The 22,005-nt window shown below is 46.0% G+C and overlaps 1 long non-coding RNA gene across 1 annotated transcript in view; it reads left to right on the top strand.

Moving 5' to 3' along the window:
• Nucleotides 1-22,005, top strand: part of LOC141739314 (uncharacterized) — a 99,043-nt gene that overhangs the window by 61,810 nt on the left and 15,228 nt on the right. The window contains exons 6-9 of the long non-coding RNA XR_012585666.1: nucleotides 456-619; nucleotides 15,883-16,185; nucleotides 16,606-16,665; nucleotides 18,631-18,777. This is a non-coding gene — a long non-coding RNA (uncharacterized LOC141739314). The remainder of the gene's footprint in view (nucleotides 1-455; nucleotides 620-15,882; nucleotides 16,186-16,605; nucleotides 16,666-18,630; nucleotides 18,778-22,005) is intronic.

The following is a 22,005-nucleotide window of genomic DNA, read 5'->3' on the forward strand; positions in this document are numbered from 1 at the left end:
AACAGTCATGCATGCCATCAGGTGCAGCTGTAAAGGAAAATTAGCTCTGTGTGTCACCGCCACAGGAGAGCCTCTGCTAGTACTCAGGTGTAACTCCCAGAGGTTGCTGAGACGAAGTGCTGATCATCTTCAGTTCCCAAGAATTCCTAGGGGTGGTGAGTCCAGGAGGCTTCATTCCCCATGGAAGCTTTACCCCTTGTAGTACCCTGCCCCCCAGACCTCTTCTATGCAATTTTCTCAAATCACTCTGAGCCAAAAGCAGCAGCTCCAAAGGGGTACTCAGTGGATGTGCAAGCACTGCAGGACTTAGTGGTGCCCTTATGTAGTGCAGGAGTTTGCACTTGCTTCATTCATGCAAAAACTGCCACCTCGACAAAGGCCCATTAAGGTCTTCCTATCTCCAGCTGATGTTAAATCTACTATTTAAAGCACTTGTGACCCTCTCAAAAATACAGGTTACCTCCTGGGCAATTTCCATGAGTATCCAGGACTCAACAGAGATCATCAGTTCCCACCAGCAGCATGAAGCCCCTGAAGCGTTAGTTGCGGAGTTGCTTGCAAATCGACCTCAGAGCAAAATGTAAGAAGCCCAGGAAGAAGATTCTCAAGCTCTGCAGAGGTACGTCCATGCTTATAGGCATTTCCAAGGGATGCCAAAGCCAAGCACAGGCTATGCAAATGACCATGGGAGAATAAGGGCAACTCAGCTGAGTGCTGGGAACCCTGCGTTCAGCTACCAGTTCAGAGAGTTGAGTTCAGCTTGCTTTGCAGAAAGATCTGAACCCACCTCCAGAGTGAGGCATCCCACCCACCAGCCTATTTGAGAATCTCCAAATCACATTTATTCACACTATTCTGCTCTGAGCACATGAGGAAAAGCTTGCCAGGGCGTTTCTATTGTTCCAGAGAGTGAGCTGATTACGCAATTGGCTTCTCTTTCTGGGTGTCTCAGAGAAGCCAGTGGAAAGGTTTAGCTCATTTAGCTCTGAGCAGAAGGTTTTTGAGGACCCTTCCCCATGCCACCTCACTCTTCATTGAGTCAGAGGTCTAACCTGGAGCTTCACATTCCCGTATGTGGTCAGTGGAGCCCTGGCCAGACAGCATTGGCAGGAGCTCATTCAGTAAATCCCTGGCATGAGAAGTTATTGCCAGCCTCCTCCTCCTTCTGCTTTCTTCCCCTAGCCCCAGACCCAAAGCTATTTGCTGTTACCAGGCTGCTGTTGTCCCTGCAGCAAAACCAGCATGATGCATCTGAACATCTCCCAGGACAAGGTGGTTTCTTGTAAACCACAGCGTTTAAACTATGGTGTAAGCATCAACGGGGGTGAGAATTGGGTGCCCCATTGCCTTTTGTCGTTCTGCAAAGGTGAAGGTTACTGCTATGGACGGGGGGAACTAGCATCTTACATGACCACAGCCTTGAGCTAAGTGAATAGGAGGCAAAGCCCTACATGTCTCTGAGTTTTAAGAGTTAAACTGCTTTACAGGCTCCTAGGAAACAAATTTCATTATGCTCTTGGCAAGTGTTATAGGTAAGTTTTTAATCCTTGTTCTGTTAATGAGGCATCTAATGCACAGAGGGTGTGATCTTCCCCTCTGTTGTTTGACGTACCATCAACCGTGCAAAATGTTCCCAGACCAGAATGGCAATGTCTTGCCTGCACCTCTGAGGATGACACGCACGGCAGGACACCTGGTGTTGGCTAACTGAGGCCAGAGAGCTGCAAAGCCTCCAGGAATCACACAAAGTCTGGCTGATTCGTTTGGCATGGGGTACATTCAGGAGTGATCTGCCTGGGGCTACCTGGGCAAGTCTGTCTGAAACCCGTGACCTGAACTCAGGTCTCTGGTCCCTGCTTCTGCGCTTGGACTGGGCTCTGCTTCCCTTGGCACAAACAAGGGAGCTCAACAGGCTGCGTCTTTAGATTTCCCTGAGAACCAGAAAAGTTAATGCTGGAAATGGTCTTTTTTGAAACATTTGTAATTGGCAGCTCCTGCCAAGTATTAGCAGGCCAGTGAAATCTCTCTACATAAATTGTGTTGTAATTAGCATGATTTGTTTAATGTCACCTTGTCTGGCTGTCTGAGAAACTGTCTCAAAATGTAAAAACACCACGTTTTTCAGTTGAGCGAGTGGAGTCTGACTGCACCAAGACATTTTTATTTCTCTTTATTATTTTACAATGGCCTTTTCAAATCACTCAGGCTGGTGAACCTAAGCCAATTTAATCAAGAATTCCCAGATGAGGAAAATTACAGCCATAAGACATAGCAACAACAAGCATAAAAATTTTCTTAATAAAGGTAATATGCTAATAATAATTAGTGGGTATTGCATTCAGTACACAGGACAACACAGTAAAAACATCCTGATACCCCAAAAATACTTGGTACATGGGCAAATAAACCATTTTAGGGGGAAGCAATAGAAAGGGTGAGAAGAGAAAGTAGTTTCCTTGCTGGAAAGGGATGTTAGGGACCGACCAACCTTGGTGTCCCCTCAGCTCCTGTGCTTACCTCCCTGAGCTGCGCAGCCAGGTCTGAAAGTCAAACACGAGTGATGACAATTTTCCCACCAGGTGGCAACAAGGAGAGTAATAGGAAGGAAGTCGAGGGCCACTGGTAAGACTGGAGTGCAAATGGGGAGCAGCACTGTGGGTTCCCAGTGGACTCCAATTCATTAAAAAAAGCCACAGCTGGAATGTGGTCCCGTTATTGTCCATCAGTGACCAGAAAAAGCTCATGACAGGCACAGCAGGAGGAAAACTGGTCAGGTCTTACGGGCACCTGGGTGTTGCAACCTCATAAAGTGACTCTTATCTTCCCCATCCCACAAACATCACCAGCAATCTGAGGAACAGCGGGGAAAAAAAAGATCAGGGAGCCTTTTCAAGCATGAGAAATGTTTCAGGGCAAGAAAGGTGCAGAAGGAGCACTGAATGCCCAGCTCAGCACCAGCATTTTTCAACTTTAATCTTTCTTCCAAATGTTCTGCTTTTATTCCAACTAATTGAACGAATGTCTTAAAATTCACAACACAAACTGAATTTGATTAAATCTAACTTGGTTCATATGATAAAGCACTGCAGTTAGAATGCAGCTAGAAAAATACATTATGCTAGGACAAATAAGTACGGTTAACTTCAATAAGAGCAGAGGTAAATTGCTTTTCACGTAAGATGTGCAATTTTACCTTGGTACGGCTTTAATCAAAGTAAAATATTATAGGGCAAGGGGAAGAAAAAACCCTCACAATGTAACATTTTGTCTACTCACCACTCACTAAAACTTCGAGTTTAAATTGCTAAATAAAGCCAAGGCTGTATGTTATCTGTCCCCAGTTAGTATGTAAACAATTAAGTTAAGGCAATATCTGGCTATGAACTAATTTATATTTATGACAGATCAAAACTCACAGATAGTCAGTGTGAATGCACAGTGTGAATGTCCGTCAGAAGTTTGTCTGCGCTAAAACTTTTTCTGGAAGGGGAAGAATGGAGCTAAATACAGGTATTTCAGTGGAGCTTGCATTCACGCTTACGGCGGTGTTTCCACAGCCAAATGAAAAAGAATGTAAGTTAAGCATAGCTAATAAATGGGATAGAAAGTATTAACCTTGCATTTGTGGGAAGGAATCTTGCTCTTTGCTCTTCAGTGGTCTGTAGCTGATGTTATGTTAGCAACACCGAGCGCTTCAAATTCCTGTTTATGGCTCATTGCAACCTACCTTTTATCTGGGGAGGACCTGCTCTTTTTTGGGGGGGCAACATTGTTATGCTACTGCCGTTCCCTGCTTTGGCTGTACGGGTGCCTGCTTGTCGCAGCGCAGGGTCACCTGCAACCCCTTTCTCACGGGACAGTCACTGGAGTCATACCACCGTTGAGGACACAGCAGGAGGCTGGGGCAGCTCTGCCCCATGCTGGGGAAAAAGCTCGATCTTTGCATCTGGCACTTTCTTCCCTGTGGCCAGGATGGGAAGACACTCTCAAGGCAGCTTACAATAGAGCCTCAAAAGGGTTTCACATTCCCATATTTCTGCATGCTACAGGAATGGGCCCCTGGAATAGGGCCCTGGCCCCCACCCCCCAGTCCAGCAGAGGGAGGGCACGGGAGGTGTGTTTTGGCCACCAGTTCTGAGAGGATCTGCACCATGGGTGATGTAGCAGCCTGGAAAGCCACCAGAAATACCTCAAGAAAACTAGTAAGGTAGTTCTCCAGCACACTGTGTCAGCTGGAGGAAGATTAATCTAAAACAAATGTGTAAAGCCTGGAGTTTAGTTAAATGTTTGGCAGAGGCCGAGATGAGAGTTCATTAGACAGTCTGGGCAGTTTAGCACCAAGGACCACATACAGTCATTTCTCAGAAGACATAAGGGTTTGTTGTCTCATTATTCAGCACACTTTTTACTGATTATACAGCCAAACCAACCTTAGCCTGGATTTTATGTGAGAATTTTAGCTTCTTGGAGGCAAGAAGAGGAGGGACACAACACCCTCTGGTCTCTGCATGCACAAAACATTTTTGCACAGAAACCAATTCTGTCATGATGGAAAGGTGATGTGTGCTCTCAGGCGTCCTTCACACTCAACGCGGAGCACAAGGGAGACCTTTGCATGGCCTAACTTTGAGCGCCTAGCTTTAAGCCTGAGGCGTAAGGCTGGTTTGTCTTGGGGAGTTGGTGGGGAGAGACAGGCACTTCCTGCCAAGGGGGTTTCACAGCACCGAGGGCAGGGTCCTGTCACTTGGCCAGCCAGAAGCTCCAGCCTGGGAATCAGGCATCCTCCTGGGCAGATAGAGGACACAGAGGCGTGAACAAGACGGTGCCTCCCACTGCACAGAGAAGTCCCCACCAGCTGATGTAAAGCAGGGCCTACAGCCTTGCCAACAAACTGCTGAATCTCCTTTATTATTGATGGCTAGCCCTGGAAAGAAAAGGCGTAGGGAAAAGGAGTCCAGCAGTCTCTTTGCAGAGGTAGGTCAGCAGCTCCAGTTACCTCTTACCATCCCCCAGAGCTGTGGCACTGGCCTGGAGACCCTGGAAGCCAAACCCACTCCAGGGGTGGCCTGAGATGAGGCCACAGTCCACCTAAGAAGACAGGAGAGCACCAAGGGGAAATACAGCCGATTTCTGCTTCACAGGAGCCTCTCTCCCTCCTTTGGGATGGACCTAGTGCCTCTTCATATGACCACATGCCTCCTGATTTCACAGGGAGCCCTGTATCAGTTCCCAGGAGAGAAATGGTGTGCAGAAGTTCATGGGTGGTAAAGGCTGAGAGCCAGCTTGTTTTCTCTGCCTTCCTTCTCCTCTCCCCTGTGGCCTCATCCCTGTCAGATTGTGAAGCACAGCCCCTGCCTCCCTGTGCCAGAAGCCTGGTAGGGAGGGGAGGCAGGAGCTAAGGAAAAGCAGGGTCTTCTGGTGCTCCCGGGACACGGACTGGGCAAATCCAACTGACCATGGCCCCCTGGCTATGGTCTCTGCTACCTTTACCTGGCCAGTACCTTATCTTGAGGCAGGAATGCCTCCCACGCTGAGGGAGTCCTTGCACAAGGACTTGGACTGATGCTTGAACATCCTACCTTGCTTCTACTATTTTTGGAGACCGTCTAAAGGAGTGAAGCACGTGTGTCTGACTCCAGTTGAAATTCAGCAAATCTCACTAATCTTCAGAAAATATGTCTTTGTACCTGTGGGATAATTTTTAATCCACTGCATCCAATGACCCAGATACTTCTCACGTCAGGACCAGGAGGTCTTGAGTGCAGAGATGGATGTTCCCTTCTACGTAGCACCTCCTCCTCCTCCTCAGCTGCTTTCCTTCAGCAAAGGGCCTACCACCTCTGTCTCAAGGCTTTCTGCTCCACGTTTTCAGCTGTGATTTTATTCACATCCTTCCTATTAGGCCCAGAAAAGAAATTTTTCTCTTTCCAGCCCCTCAGTTTTATTAGCGCACAAATGTGTTGGTTGCACAGAGCCTCGCAAGTGATGGGATTTAACTGGGAGCGTTTCACTCAGCCAGATCAGAATCTACCTCTTCTTGACTGCACACATATCACTGCCTCAAAATGCAATACTTCATGTAATTTTGATTCTGTCAGTAAAGGCTGCACTGAAAATCTCATCTGGGCTTGTTTGTGATATATTGACTTAAAATACCTGGTTCAAAGAAGGCTAGGAAAACAAAGCAAGAAAAACTCAAATCTCCCAACAAAAGGTAGTCCTTTCAAGAGAGAATGAGCAATTTGGGGAACAGAAGTATTTTCAGTGCAAGGGAGATAGATATTGTGTATTTCAACAAAGCCAAAATATTCCATGTTTGTGTAGTCTTAATAATTCAGTTTTTAGTAGGTGTAGTTAGTGCCGCAGTCCAAAATCACATCAGTAAAAACTGATCATTCACCTGAAGCTGTCTTTAACCAGGTCTTTGCTGCAGCCCCTGCACAGTTTAAGCTATGCCAGTTGTAAAACAACTTAGAAAATTTCCCCAGTGCAGGCAGGTTTGCAGAAGAAAAGACTCTATTGCAATTCATGTAAGTGAAAAACACATGGCATTAAGTTGCTCCCCAGAACCATTGCTAAATGAATAATGGATAAGCAATATCAGTGACACCCTCCTCCCCCCTGCCCTTAACTCAGGCACAAGAAAAAAACACCGATGGTTTGAAGGTTTCGTTCAGCCTGGTGTGAAACTTCCCAACAGGAGGAGTCCCAGGCAGACAGAGGCATCTGCCACTGCTTTTTATGTGGATTACTTTCCCCATGACCACTCACTCCCTGTAAATTTCTTTCTGCTCTGTGGATTTACACACTAAAAATATGCAATAGGGAAGGAATATAAACTCTCACTTTGTGGTATCGCTGGCTTGCATATTGCAGCTCAGCAGTCATGGACAGCATCCAGCATTAACGCTCAAAGGGAGCTGCCGTATTTATGACTTCTCCAGCCTCACAAGAGCAAGGAAGGCTGGCGAACGGTGATTGAAGCACGGCTGAATGAAATGCATAATATAAAGAGGGCAAAAATCAAATATATTTTGAGTCTGAATTCCTAAAGAAATGAGGTTTGTGCAATCCTGCTTGTCTGGGCGAGGATGCGTGTGTGGCAGATTGCTCCTTCCACAAACCCCACACCAGAGTTTGATCCCGCTGACCTGCTGCCAATGACTTTTGACAGGGAGCGTCAGCAGTCTTGGAGGCAATTCAGTTTGTCCACGCTGGCTGGAAACAGATGCTTATGCCTCACAGGTGTTAAGGCTAATAAACTCACCCCTTATTAGGCACCTTATGAAGAGAGGGCAGAGGTTTTTGAAAACTGCATCCACTTCTTCTGCAGCCCACAGAAGTTCCCCTCCATGGCTTAAACTGGCTATTGCCAGGCTGAAAAAAAAAAAAAAAATCTCTGCGTGTATTTTAAATGCATTTGCCAGCTTCCTCAGAAAAAAACCCAAACCATTTCTGATGTGCAGGTCACCTGGGAAGAGGCGACTACAGCCGCAGAGTCTGATTCTGCCACCCACTGGTTTCTCAGAAACTATCTGCAGGTGCAGATGCTCCTCCATGGGAGCGAGGCAGCCATCACCCAGCCCAGGCTCTGCTGAGGGCGTTACGCGTCGCGTGGGGAATATTCTCTTCCCCGACCAGATGACAGAGGCAGCACTCAGACGGTGTGCGCTGCTTCTTGTGAGTTACACCAGTGCACGTGCAGTGTGAAGCCGGGGCTTGACTCTGAAGTATCTGTTCTTTAATTGGTGGTGGTGGAGCTCAGGCTCCTCAGTAGACCAAAGTGAACATCGCCACATCTGCAAGGTGGACAAATAGCACTGGGGAGGTTTTCCAAGCTGTGCTCTGCCACATAGTGAATGATGTTTGCATTTCACAGGCCCATAACTGGCAAAATTACATTTTGGGAGGAGGAAGAAGTTTCCAAAAATCTGCACTGAGAGGACGATTTTGCAAGATCTACAATTTTGTACATATCCCAATGGCACCGCTCCCATTAAGAAGATCCTCAAATATGCTGATTTCCACAGTAGCCAAAGAAATAGATAGTAATGAATGCAATGACATCAAAGACAGCCAATTACTTGTGTTTATAACTAATGTGATCATGGTACAGCAGTGATAACTGGATATTCACTGCTTCTTATTGCAAACAATAGCACTGCCCGGGTTTTTGCATCCACGTTTGTAACAAAATAAGAGGGGAAAATTTTCAAAACAGTGGCTAATATCACATGCCTCCGCCCAGAGAAAGCTGCGAGCCCACTTTCTGATGTTCAGAGGTGAAAAAGCACCAGCAGCTTTCATTTCAGCACTTTGAAAATCAGATCACTTGCTCAGGGACTGCTGTGATTGATAATGCCAGTGCTCGTTTCAGAAATGTCCGTGCTCACACCTCTGTGAAGAATAACCAGAACAGTAGTCCAGGACTAGGAAAGAAGTTTTGGTCTACAGTGCATCTGAACAAAGTGGAGCTCACACCGGGGTACTGATTATTTCGGGTCTGTGGAATTGAAGAAAGCCCTCTCTCCCCACACGCGGTATCAGCTTTCACTCAAAAAACCTCCCAAACAGTAAAAACTTTTGACATGATTGCAGCCGCTAAAGCAAGATTAAACGCATAACCAATGTGTAAACTGAGATCCCTTTGACTCTGAAGAGAGCCTGAAGCAATGATTCAAAACTACATGAACTTTAAACTTCAGCTCACTCCGGGCTGTGGGCTCTTCGGTTGTGAAGCTGTGTTTTTTCAAACTCTTTTTTTTTTTTTTTTTTTTTTTTTGCTACAGGCTTCATTATTTTGCAGAGGATGGGTCTTTCTGCCCTGCAGGGATCTATCTGTCACTGCTGACTCTCTGCATCTTCTCCACATGGAAGAAGTAATTAGGTTGTACTTTCTGCACATGACCAAGACAGCAGGGAAACCCAGGGCTGTAGGCTGGAGAACTAAGCTGTCTAGAGGATAAAGGAAGCATCTGATGCCTAAGAAAACTAAATGGCTGAGTCTACCCGCAAGATCTTTCCTTCCTTTCCATGGAGGAGCTGGGACATGCTGAACTGCGCTCACCAGACTGCACTGGAACTTGGAAAGGTTCGTGAAGCCTTCAGGGAGCAGTGAAAAATATAACCACCCAAATAATCCCTGCCAAAAAACCATCCCAGGGGCATTAAATGTCTCTAAATATATGAAACAATAAGCCATGCTACAGAATGCTAACAGTTAGGGGCATCTCTTAAAATTACAATACAGAGGCGTTACTGCAAAATATAGTGGTGTTTCCACAATGTTAGGGCCTCCCTGTGCTACCACGCAGCTGGGGTATATGATTATGCAGGAGCAACTGCAACCCTTCAGCCCAGAATAAAGAAAAAAAAAAGCAGTTATTTCAGACAGTTCCAGATAGGATTGCACTTATTATTATGCTGTTACAAAATGCCATGTTGTAACCTTAAGCATTGTGCTGTTTCTTTATTCCTAAAGACACCAGAATACTGACATTATCATGTTCCTTGGAGTGATTTGGGGAAAGTGATGAGATTGCCAAGAATTCATGCTGTAGATCTTTAAGAGTTTAGTAGATTTATTATTTTCCTTCAAATAAATGCCTGCTTGTCATTGCAGGCCCTCCACTGCTTGTTTCCCCCTCCACTCCCTTAGATCCAAGCTTAAAAAAGAAGCTATTTGGGGCTTGATGTGTTGCTTGTAGCTATGTTAGAGAAACCGTACTATTCTGGGAGCATGCAGGCTTCTCCAAACAGCTCTTCCAGCTGTAACACCATGCATGGTTTTCATCTCAGGCGTAAGAACTTTCATTGGTCTCCTATCAAGCCCTGCCAGCCAAAACCCAAGTGCAGGCTGGTCTTCTGTAAGCCCTAAGGAATGTGTGCATGTGTGTGTCCGTGTATGTGTGTGCGTGAGTGTGTCCACACGGTTGCATGCACACACACACTCATTTATTCGCGTGAATAGTGTTGCAACTTAGGGAAAAAAAGAGGATCTATGGCCTTTGGAAGGAAGGGCAGGCCACTCAAGAGGACTACAAAGAGGTAGTGAAGCTATGTAGGGAAAAAATCAGGAGGGCCAAAGCCCAGCTAGAACTAAACCTGGCTTCTGTTGTCAAGGACAACAAAAAAAGTTTCTATAAATATATTAGCAATAAGAAGAGGACTAAGGATTATCTCTGTCCTCTAGTAGATGGGGCCGGCAACATAGTGACCAAGGATGAGGAAAAGGCTGAGGTACTTAATGAAGTCTTTGCCTCAGTCTTCAGCAGCAGGACCAGTTGTTCCCTGAGTACCCAGCCCCCTGAGATAGAAGACAGGGAAGGGGAGCAGAATGAAGCCCCTGTAATCCAAAGGGAAACGGTGAGGGACCTGCTTCAGCACCTGGAGGTGCACAAATCTATGGGGCCAGATGGGATCCACCCAAGGGTATTGAAAGAGCTGGCGGAGGTGCTCGCCAGGCCACTTGGTATCATTTATGAGCAGTCCTGGACAACCGGGGAGGTCCCAGCTGACTGGAGGTTAGCAAATGTGACACCCATCCACAAGAAGGGCCGGAAGGAGGATCCGGGGAACTACAGGCCAGTCAGTCTGACCTCGGTGCCTGGGAAGGTCATGGAACAGATCCTCCTCAGTGCCATTACACGGCACATGCAGGAGAACTGGGTGATCAGGCCCAGTCAGCATGGGTTTGTGAAGGGCAGGTCATGCCTATCAAACCTAATATCCTTCTATGATAAGGTGACCCACTTAGTGGATGAGGGAAAAGCTGTGGATGTTATCTACTTGGATTGTTGCAAAGTTTTTGACACTGTTTCCCACAGCATTCTCCTGGAGAAACTGGCTGCTCATGGCCCGGACAGGAGTACTCTTCGCTGGGTAAAAAACTGGCTGGATGGCCGTGCCCAGAGAGTGGTGGTAAATGGAGTTAAATCCAGTTGGTGTCCAGTCACAAGTGGTGTCCCCCAGGGCTCGGTGCTGGGGCCGGTTCTCTTTAATATCTTTATCAATGATCTGGATGAAGGGATCGAATGCACCCTCAGTAAGTTCGCAGATGACACTAAGCTGGGCGGGCGTGTTGAGCTGCTTGAGGGTAGGTTGGCTCTGCAGAGGGATCTGGACAGGCTGGACCGATGGGCTGAGACCAATGGTATGAGGTTCAACAAGGCCAAGTGCCGGGTCCTGCACTTGGGTCACAACAACCCCATGCAGCGCTACAGGATTGGGGCAGAGTGGCTCGAAAGCAGCCCGGCAGAAAAGGACCTGGGGGTGTTGGTTGACAGCCAGCTGAATATGAGCCAGCAGTGTGCCCAGGTGGCCAAGAAGGCCAACAGCATCCTAGCCTGTATCAGGAATAGTGTGGTGAGCCGGACTAGGGAAGTGATCATCCCCCTGTACTCGGCACTGGTGAGGCCCCACCTCGAGTACTGTGTTCAGTTTTGGGCCCCTCGCTACAAGAGGGACATTGAGGTGTTGGAGCGTGTCCAGAGAAGGGCTACAAAGCTGGTGAGGGGTCTGGAGGACAAACCTTATGAAGAACGACTGAGGGAGCTGGGGTTGTTTAGCCTGGAGAAGAGGAGGCTGAGGGGAGACCTTATCACCCTCTACAACTACCTGAAAGGAGGTTGTAGAGAGATGGGGGCTGACCTCTTCTCCCTGGTGACAAGTGATAGGACGAGAGGAAACGGGTTCAAGTTATGTCAGGGGAGGTTTAGATTGGATATTAGGAAACATTTTTTCACTGAAAGGGTTATTAAACATTGGAATAGGCTGCCCAGGGAGGTGGTGGATTCACCATCCCCCAGGTGTTTAAAAAAAGGGTAGATGAGGCACTTAGGGACATGGTTTAGAAGTGGTTTTTGTCAGGGTAGGTTAAAGGTTGGACTTGATGATCTTAAAGGTCCCTTCCAACCTCAGCAATTCTATGATTCTATGATTCTATGAAGGAGAAGTTTAATGGTCAGCTTTGAAACCCCCTCCAGCCCCGTTACAGCAGATTCATCCTGATGGTCTGATCTAGACCAGTGGCTGGCTTGCTGTAACGCGCAGCACTGAAAAGAATTCTCAGGCCTGAACCCACCGCCGCCGAAAGACATCCCAATGGGATGTGTTGCTTTGCTCTGGACAAACCATCACCTCCCTCTGTCCCTGCAGTGGAGGAAGAGGAGGGTGGTATGTGCCGGTACAAAGGTCTGTGCCTCGGGAGAGCCCCCACCTGGGCTGTGCCACTTTCGACTCGCATGAGGACTGCTTGCTTTGCCAGGGAAGGGACTGCGCTACCCCAGAATGGCACCCCAAAACTTGCGCTCATCATCATCATCAGTGGCAGGTTTTCTTGCGCAGGCTGGTTTGTGCTTTTTCTCCTCAATAAATATTTGTATCAGCCTTGACTGGAATAAAAGTGCTGACACACAGGGAAAACTGGCTGCTATTATTTTCCACTTACAAAGAACAAAATCTGCATGATGAGCCAAATTCACCTGTTGCAAAGATTATTTGTTACATGAAATAGCTAGAGTGGCAGAAAGAAGCCATTCCTGGAATTTACAAGGAAAAAGATTATTCTTTGCAGCAGCGAAACACCACCGTTGTCCCACTCAGCGTATTAACATTCACAGTAAAAGGTGGCAGTTGCAAAATGTGGGGGAGTACAATCAAATCAGTATTTCTTAAATAGTTTTGGAGTGTGCAAGCTGATATTTTGGAATAATAATGGAGAACATGCAATGTTCTGAGCTGTCAGAGTTTCTGAGGGGGCAGATTCAAAGGTCTGCAACAGTTAATGCCTCTCAAACTCCAGCTGAATGGAAGACGAACAAACAGGACAAATCAGGGTGTTGTACTTACAAGTTGAATGAGTTATGTTTTGTTTTCTTTTTTCTTTTTTAAGCAAATCCAGAATATAAATGCTGCTGTGACGGAAAACTAAAATTACACGGTACCATACACAGATCTCCTACGGATAGTATGAGTTGGCGCCTATGTGCGTGCATGTATTTGTGTTGTAATTTAAAACATAACATCTTCCCAAGCTAAAAAAGTTTAGGGACCTTCTCTGACACAAAGTCTTCACCTCAGAAAGAGGACCGATGGTAATAAACATCAATGTGGCAGCCAGAAACAGCATTTAAACCTTTACCAGCAAGGTACGGAACATTAAAGAAAGTAAATTGATCTTCCTGCCTTCTATCCCAAACATCGCTGCTCCAAAACCAGCCTCTCTCTCTCCCTCTCTCTGTGCTGACAACGACATGGTGTTTCTTATCCCCGCCAGCACACACTGCGTGCTGTGTTTGTGACCATCCTCCCTCCATCTCCACACGTCCGACCTACAGTTGAAGGTTTGGATTAACAGGAGCAGAATTTTGCACGGGCAGGCAGTGATGCTGTGAAATGCAGCGAAAGCAAAGAAACAGTGTGCAGTATGGCTGAGGCTAAACTTGGTATCATAACAAAGCGTGGGTCTAAATAGAAACTGCCTTAAACTCCCTGGAGGTTTGCTGCTTCTATGTGGTGACAGCTGTTAGAGAGTAGCTCTCCCACAGAAACAACCATACCAAATATAGTGTGCTGGAGTAAACGCAAGAGGCAACGCTGGAAGAAAACTGAAAATGTTTTGCTTGCTCTCTGAATGCAACCCTATTTCTGGAAGAGGCCATGGATGCTGTATCTGAAGGTATTTGTCCCTCTAGCTCTGCGATACCCTCAATTACATGTACAACACAACCATTTTCAGAAGCTCCGGGTCTTTCTTGAGGCCATGCTTTGGGCTGGGAGACTCCTTCATGTACCAGCCCCAGAGAAGCTGGTGAGCAATCTTTTCTCACAGATGACTGCCCACTGCTTTGAAGGGAGGCTACCAGGAGACCCTATTTAAGTCACCTTTATTGCTGGTCTGCTATTGATCGGTTGCATAGCTAGTCTTGATTTAGGCATGTACTCATCCAGGCAGCAAGATGAAACTAAGAGAGGAAGCAGCCAAGCACAATAACGCAGACATTTGCACGCTTTACTAAAATGGTGTATTTTCCGGCAACTTCTCTGCTGCCTCATTCCTCCAGCTCTGCTCAGGATGGCCCATGGGTCCCTCACACAGCTGCTGTGACCTGCAGGAACTTTGCAAGCACGTACAAGCTGCAGGACCTGGAAGACGGCAAAGTGGTGACCTTGCCTGGAAACCTAGATACCGCAAAGGCAAAGCTCCCCCTGTCCTCGGAAGGTCCGGATTTTCACCAGTGAGTTTCAAAGCGCAGCATGCAGCGGCGCTTGCAAGGGAGCTTCTACGAAGATTCATTCCTCGGCCTTTTTATCCCACACAGGCTTTCTCCTCTGCATCTTCTTTTTTGATGTTTTTTTATGTTGTTGTGTTTGGAGCCGTTCAAAGTTCAGCACACAAAGCAGAGCTCAGCAAAACCCCTTGTATGTAAGCACAAAACCCTGGCTAGAAATGGTTGTGACTGAAGCCGGGACGTCTTTCACCTGCCGCGATCCATAACCCTTTCAGCTACCCTGAGGAGGGATCTTGTGGGAAGATCCTGCAACCGGATGAGTCTGGTGCAGCTTCTTGGCAAGCCAGACGAAAACACATCCACGCTGCTAAAATGCTGCTGCTGGGCTGTGAGAGGGATAAGATGTCCGAGCGCTTTTGTGTCCCCACAAAATGAGTGGTTCCACGCTGCGAAATGGAGGTCTCGCTTCCTATGGGGCAGGGACGGAAACTGCCACCCCAGTGAGCAACGCCTTCCCTAATGACCCTTGCTACAGCATACCCCTATGGGTGCCAGGGGGAGTTTTGCCTGAATAAAAGCTAGACTTTGGACTGCTACAAAAGGGGAGATGTTCTAGGGGAACTTGCATGCCCCTGCGCCGATGGCTGGGCAGGCGGTGCTGCCTGAGGCCGCCAGTACCGTGGAGCTCACCTGACGCTTAAAATATGATCAAAAGTCTAAGCTATAAGCCCGCACCATTTCGTTTTAAAATTGAAGACATTTTCTGAGTAACAGGAGCACATTCGTGCTTGGAAACCATAGAACACTTAGCACCGTTTTTGGTTCCAGTGCTAGAAAAAAGAAGCGGAAAAAAACACTAGAAAATATTGTTTCTTGGCTGAACTCTTGTTGGCCAAGTTTTGGTGCAGAGTGGGTTTTTTTTGCGTGACTCAGTGGTAAATTTCTGAACAAAGAGCTTTATGATATAGAGGTAATACTGTAAAAAACGTTTAACTCTAGCTGGGCTAGAGGCAGTTTTGAAAACTTCTGGCATCTTTTCTTTCTATCACACAGCAGTGCTTGTAAATGGATTGAAACCTTCCTCGGGGATTTCTGTAACAAAGTGGGTAAAAATTTAAGTGCTTTGTAATCTCTATGGGAAGATTTAGTATCAGGTAGAGTAGATAATTTGAATTACTTAGAGCAATCATGCTTTTGAAAGCTTTACTTCATTCTTGTGAAAACTAGTTTGTTGCAAAATTACCTTCCAAAATCTACTTTGCATGCTCCCCTAATGAACTTCTGATTTACATGTAGTTTGTAGATATCACTTCTCTATCTTAATGTAGTTTTCTTCCATTTATTCAAGGCGAATTTCCGTTTTAGGGGGAAATATTATGGAGTGTGGATAGCCGCTGTGGAAGAATTATTACAAATATCTCATTTGTAAAACTTCGGTTCTTCCACTCAGAAAGCCCACATCCCACTCCTCCATGGAGGAGAGGATATTGTGTTTGACTTATTACCAAGCCTAAAGCATTCTTAAGATTGACTGCAACTAATCGCTAAAATATGCCTTCTCATTTTGGGACTGTTGTGACTCTTCAACACAGCAAAACTGCTTCCTACTTCAAAATCTATTTCACTTCTAATTTTTTTTTTCCCCACAAAGGTTTGGTCCAGGCCTGTGTGCCGCCCTCATCAACATGCCCACTAATGTCACCAGAACTAAGGACGTGAGGAGGATGAGGCCTTTGGCACCCGACAAGTGACAGCATGGTGGTACAAAGCTCGAAACCAAAAGTGACCAGACTTCATACAAAGAATTATTAGGGAAGCTGCTGAAGCCTCCACACAGGTGTCTGACAGCAGTCCCACCACGGCGGATGGGAAACTGCCTCACGACTCAGCCTCTTCTCCCCCATCCCTGAGGATGCAGCTTCCACCATGATACATCCCATCTTTGCCTCTCCAGGTAAGGCTGGGATATTGGTATGAGAGTTGGGCAATTTTTATTGTCTTTTGACATATAGTAACTATGCTATTTTTCCCATTCTGATTTTTTTTTTGTCATGACAGCCACTGCATTCAAATATCTGATACAATCTACTTACTTATGTGGCGTGTTCAGATTATCTAGGACTATGAGCTGGAATGAGCAGTTTATTGAAGGATAATGCTGAAAAAAGGGATGTCAGATACTGTGCTATGGTTTGGAAAACAGGCCAGTAATGTAATGCTGTTATCCAACAGGCCATTCTGAGTTACAGGATGGAATAAAAGTCGTCTCAAAAAAATAAGTGAAATAAACTTGTGCTTCAGGGCATAAACAAGCTTTGTAAAAGGTTGGGATAGGAATAATAGCCCCTTCTGACACATTACTTTATAATTACAGAATATGGGACTGCTTGCATCTTTCTCTGAGAGGTCTAGTGCTGGCACTTTTAGATACTAGGTAAGTAATTTTTAAAATTTATAGGTCCTTCAACTTCTTTTAGTGGAAATACAGTCTGTCAAGGACTTTTTACACAGGTCAATTGCTATGTAGAGACTAAGAACTTCATTTCCTCAATCACATTTCATGACCGCATTAGAGGTAGTCCACAGATGCCCAGGGACCGATGAACCACATGATGAAAACCACAAGACAACTCAGACCAGGAATCAGATTCTGTCTGACAGTTTTCTAACACCTGACGTCTTTAAATCAAGGCTTTTTTTTTTTTTTTCTTTTTCTTGCGGAAGACACGCTTCAGTTCAGCTAGAAAATAGGAGCTTGAGGAAATAACTTAGAAGTCTGTGGCAAGTCTGTAAGGACTGATGTACAACGTGATTATAATGTTTAATCCTGGACTGAAAATCAACAAATCTACAAAGTTCCATATTTCTATGAAAATAAAGACATAAATCTACAGCCATGTTGGCAAACGACGTGCAGATGTCTCCTGGGGAACATCTGCAAAGAAGCCTCACACCTGCAGGAAGGGTGTTCCCAGGGTGATGTCGCCTACATGTATCACAAAGGAATTTTCTCCTTCGCTGCTCAGATGAGGGTTTTTAATGATTGCCTCCCATTTACTCCACAGCATTTCATTGCTGAGTAACTCGAGACTTCTTCACACTGTTTGAATTTGATGGCATGTACCAGTAATGCAGAGACCTTTCTTTCCTGGGGGAAATCAAGAAAATAATTCATTCTTTTGCTCAGTAACTCAACTGAATCCAATTTGGGCTCATTCTTTTAGGAAATGTGTTTAGCTAATTCGGTCAAATTAAAATATGAAAGAAAAAAAGTCAATAATGCTGACCACCTTGACATCACATTTCTTTGTTCTTTCATGGCATTCTTCCTCCACTGACAATTTGATTTTGCAGAGGGAGAAACTAGCATACAGTTTTATAAGAATTGAGTCACGGCTGCAGTTTCTGCATAGTACTAAACGCTAGGATGTGTATATGTACACAAAACAAAACCTCATCTATGCAGTTCTCATGTTGCTTATGGTTTTTGGTTTCATTTTTGAGCTTTTAGTTTGAGCTTTTTCCTACATTGACTTTAGTGTGTATTTGTTAGATGCTAGTGTGATTAGTTAGATTTGTTAGATTGTATGCACAGAAAAAGATGTAATAACAGGACGGGAGTGTTACCTGCACTCTGTGTCCTTAAGAGACAAAGAAATATTATTTGGAAATTTCTGTGGCATGGGGCCTTCCCAGCAGCTGCTGAGTTCATCCCTATCCCTCACGTGCGGTTGTTAACACAGGGACACACAAGGGAACAGCCGAGAACTGGAGAGGCCAAGACCAAAGTGAATATCGATTCCCTTCTTCCTCAGTGTGACCGGCTGCTTAGAAAGCATTGATCACTAGCACAGCCTTGAGAGAAAGCTGGATGAATTCATGGAAGAGGAAACCCACCGAGAGTGACTAAATACACAGAAAACGAGCCTGGCTCAGCATGTGTCTGGGCCACCAGTGGCTGCAAAGTACTTGGAGGAGAGGGGAGATGCGGCTTGCGCTTGCCTGGTCTCGTGCTCCTCCTTTCAACATCAGCTTTTGGGCATTGGCATTAGCTGTTGTTATTTCATTATGCTTTTATTTACTGTTGGAAGGAGGCGAGGACGGGAAGCCGCCCAGGACGCTGACTGCAGCCGTCCGAGAGACCCCTCTTTCCCCAGGGCTGGCTGCAGCACAGAGTATTGACCGGCATTGCAGCTGCCCGGTAAGCCTGCTTCATAACCAGAACCAATTTTCCAAAGTGCCTAAATGGCTCGAAACTGCAGGTTCTGTTGGCCAAGCTCAAGTGAGTTGCGCATATTGGGAAACTGCTTCCAGTTAGCTTTCTCTCTTCTTGTCTCTCTCTCCGTGAGTTTGGGCGTTTTCGATGATACATAAGTTGAACTTCTCTTTATTTAAGCAGGTGAGGAACAAGCAGCTTCGAACTTCTCCAGAACTGCACCATACCTTGAATTATTTTAACTCAAGCCATTCCGTCGCTGATAGAGAACCGCATATTACCCGGTTAATTTTCGGAGTCACACTGACTGGTGATCCTTTGTCCCATAAGGTAAGCATAGCACACTAGAAGGATAGACCGCGGCAGAACGAGTTACATGTTGCATTTAGAGGCAAGTATCGCTTTAAAAAAATTTACCTGCCTGCCAAAAACTGGGCAAAACAAGAGGGTAAGTTCAGCTCAGTGCATAGAGTAGTTCCTCACTGCCTGACTCCCCTCCCGGCTGCCGGGAATGCCTGGCATGTCAGGTAACACATGCTGAGCAACAGCCCAAAAGCACTTCTTTGCTTGTAAACAAGCTCCATATTGAAAAAAAGCGATTTTCAGAGGTACTGTAGCTGCGGATAAGTCTGCAGCCGTGCTGCTCAGCCATCACACAGAGCCCAGGCGCCCAGCAGAGGCCAGATTTAAGCAGTGCCGGTCGATATGTGTGTAGCAGGGACCACTGCAATCCCGAAGAGGCAACTACAGCTGCCTTGTGCCAGGGCATCCTATGGCTGCCTTTCCTCGCTTCTTCATGACCCAAGCGACAAACATTAAGATGAAACAAGCATTAACAAAATATAGCTATTTAATTGTTCATATTCTGTAATTCAGGAGAGCCCCTGGGATGTCCTGTGCTGTTTTGACCTCTAGTACTTCCCTGACTCATCAGCAACTCTGTTGTTTCATGTTGGTAAATCTTTCATCCATGTTGGTAGCATCCATAGTGTAGATGCTGTTCTCTCCTGGTTGGGCTGCAGCTGCAGCTGGCAGCTTCTCCATGAAGAAGCGTACTGATTTTCTGCGGCTGTGGTGATCTGATATTATAGGTGCGGTACAGTCTCAGATAGGAGGTCTCAAATAGCGGAGTCTCCTGTCTGTTCAAGGCCTTCCCAGCTGAATCTCTTTGTAACCTTCTCCTCTTAGGCTTGAGGGCGGTGTTAGCTGCTTGGGCTCTTTCACACGACAAGGTTTGTAACATCTGCCCAATGCCATGCGTTATGACAGTAAACGATACTGCTTATAACAAACATCTCCCGGGTTTCCTTTGACTTTTCAGTCTCTGAATGGTTTTCAGACATCCTGTGGCCAGTATCTGTCTATACCACCTTAGTAGTATAGACAATCCTGGTGATTTTGGCATTGAGGATTCCTGTGAGGCTGGTGCAGAGGCTGGTAAGAAGCTGCCCTGAACCCCCGGGGTCAGGAATACCACGTCCTCTCTGTGTTTGGACTGATACTGGAGAGGCTTTAGAAGGGTCAGACAGACATGCACATTATCCGGCATGGGACTTTGTGGCATGGGACTTTGTGCACAACCAGCAATTTACAGATGTACCCCTAAAATTCACATCGAAGTCTGATCTTTTTTTTTCTGCACACTATTTTATGCAGTGTATCATGTCCAACATGACTGTAATCTGTCTTCTGTCTTACTCAGATCCAGCTCTGCCTCCTGCTATTTTAACTCCTCTCCCAGGGATATCTGTTAGATGGACTTTTCATTCCATTATTTGGGCTCATGTCACATTTCACCACTGTTTTGCCCCAAATCAAAGCAGCAACCTCACTCCCTCCGTGCCTATGGCTCCCAAAAACTAGGAAGCTGCTCTGAGGCGGTCGGTCTCCATGGAGTTGTGGTAACGAGCTGCGGTGACTGTACACGTTTATGTTATTAAAAGCAAACAGACCTGTCCAGATTTTTTTTCCAGGGGTCAGGCGTGCTGCCTCCCTGACAGCTCGCTGTTTTCCCTGTCTGACAGTGTTCGCTGTGGCCACTCATGCTTGGCCGGAGGATACGCTCCCTGGATCCGCTCAGGCACGTCTGTCTCCTACGTGTCCAGCGTATGTTGGGTAAACGATGTCAGATCTTTGCTGGAACTACTGGATGGCTATTTAAGAAAAACACTGGGAGTTAGGACAGGCGCGTCCCGCCGTGCTTATCATGGACAGTAAGTTACAGCAATTGCCAGAGCCTCCCTTCTGGGCTGTAAAGGTTTCGCAAACAGACATCTGCACAGCGTGCCCTGCTCGGTGCAGTGCCAGAGACATTGCTGGGCAGTACCCTCTCCTCACCTAAGAGCTTTAGGGTCCCAGTGACATGTGTTACAGTTGTCTGAGCACTCAGCAGTGACTTCTTTGTGATGCTGCCTAATTTCTCCAGGGCTGGATCCGTTTCTCTGAATAATTCCACTTGCAGGCTGTAATCCCACAAGCCACACTGTTTTTAATTAGGGGTTCCATAATGTCTCCAAAGATATGCATACTGTCAGAGATCTTATATCTGAAACATAAGGCTCTATTGCCCCTTATTTTTCTTCTCGGTTTTGAGCACAATTACTGTGTCCCTCTACAGTCTTATTCTGTCCAGGTCAAGTCTTCAAATAACTTTCTCAACGGTTCAATTGTTCCAAGTATTATTTTGAAAATAGTCTCTCCCAGGTCATTTCTTGCCCTCGTTGCTCAGTGAGACAGTAAAAAGTTCTACTTCCATGTTTTCTCACTGTCTTTGACGGCCAACTCCATGTATCAATTCATTTCTTCCCTCTGCTGAATCCGCATTCACATGGAGACTTCAAGCTGTCTTTTTGAGCTCCCAGTGACCCAAGTCCCCTCTGGCAGCTTGCCTGCTCTGTTTCCAGGCTGTCTTTCTTTGCCTGGACGATGGGGCAGTTCGTTAGTGAGGCGGCTGCTGCTGCAGTGATGCACGTACCACGCTGGCTGATGATATAAGCTCGGTCCCACACTCTTATAAAGGGACAATTTACCTCCAGCTGCAGGTCACCCTCTTGCTGTGTGCTTCCTGATGCCACCTCTGGAGACTTCCCGCATAGACCCTGTGCCTGGTCCTCCCTCCTCTGGAACTGAGCATACAGAAATACTTGAGTAAAAGAATTCAAAAGCAATTTCTGCCGTCCCTTATGGACTACCACCACTACTAATGTTAGTAAGAGAGAAGTTCTGTTAGGGCCTGTAGCACATCCCTCAGGTAGCTGTTGCAAATGGGAAGCATTTAAAGATGGGCTTTGTCCTAATATCGTCTGTTGGAAAGGACTTTCTGTTCCATATATTTCATGTTATTGCCCTGAAAAGCTAAATGGGAAAGCATACTACTAATTGAAGTGCTTATGGAAATTAAATCCATGTTTAAAGGAATTTAAAATTTTTAATGCAAAATTCAGCAGCTAGAAATTTTGCACCAACTTCTACTTAATTAAAATTAATAAGGTTTCAAAGAGTTTCAGTTGGGATAGACCAGGAAAGAATTTGGCCTTAAACGTGTAATTAAAATACAAT

The sequence above is a fragment of the Larus michahellis genome, chromosome 2 (assembly GCF_964199755.1).
Source record: "Larus michahellis chromosome 2, bLarMic1.1, whole genome shotgun sequence".
NCBI lineage: Eukaryota > Metazoa > Chordata > Aves > Charadriiformes > Laridae > Larus > Larus michahellis.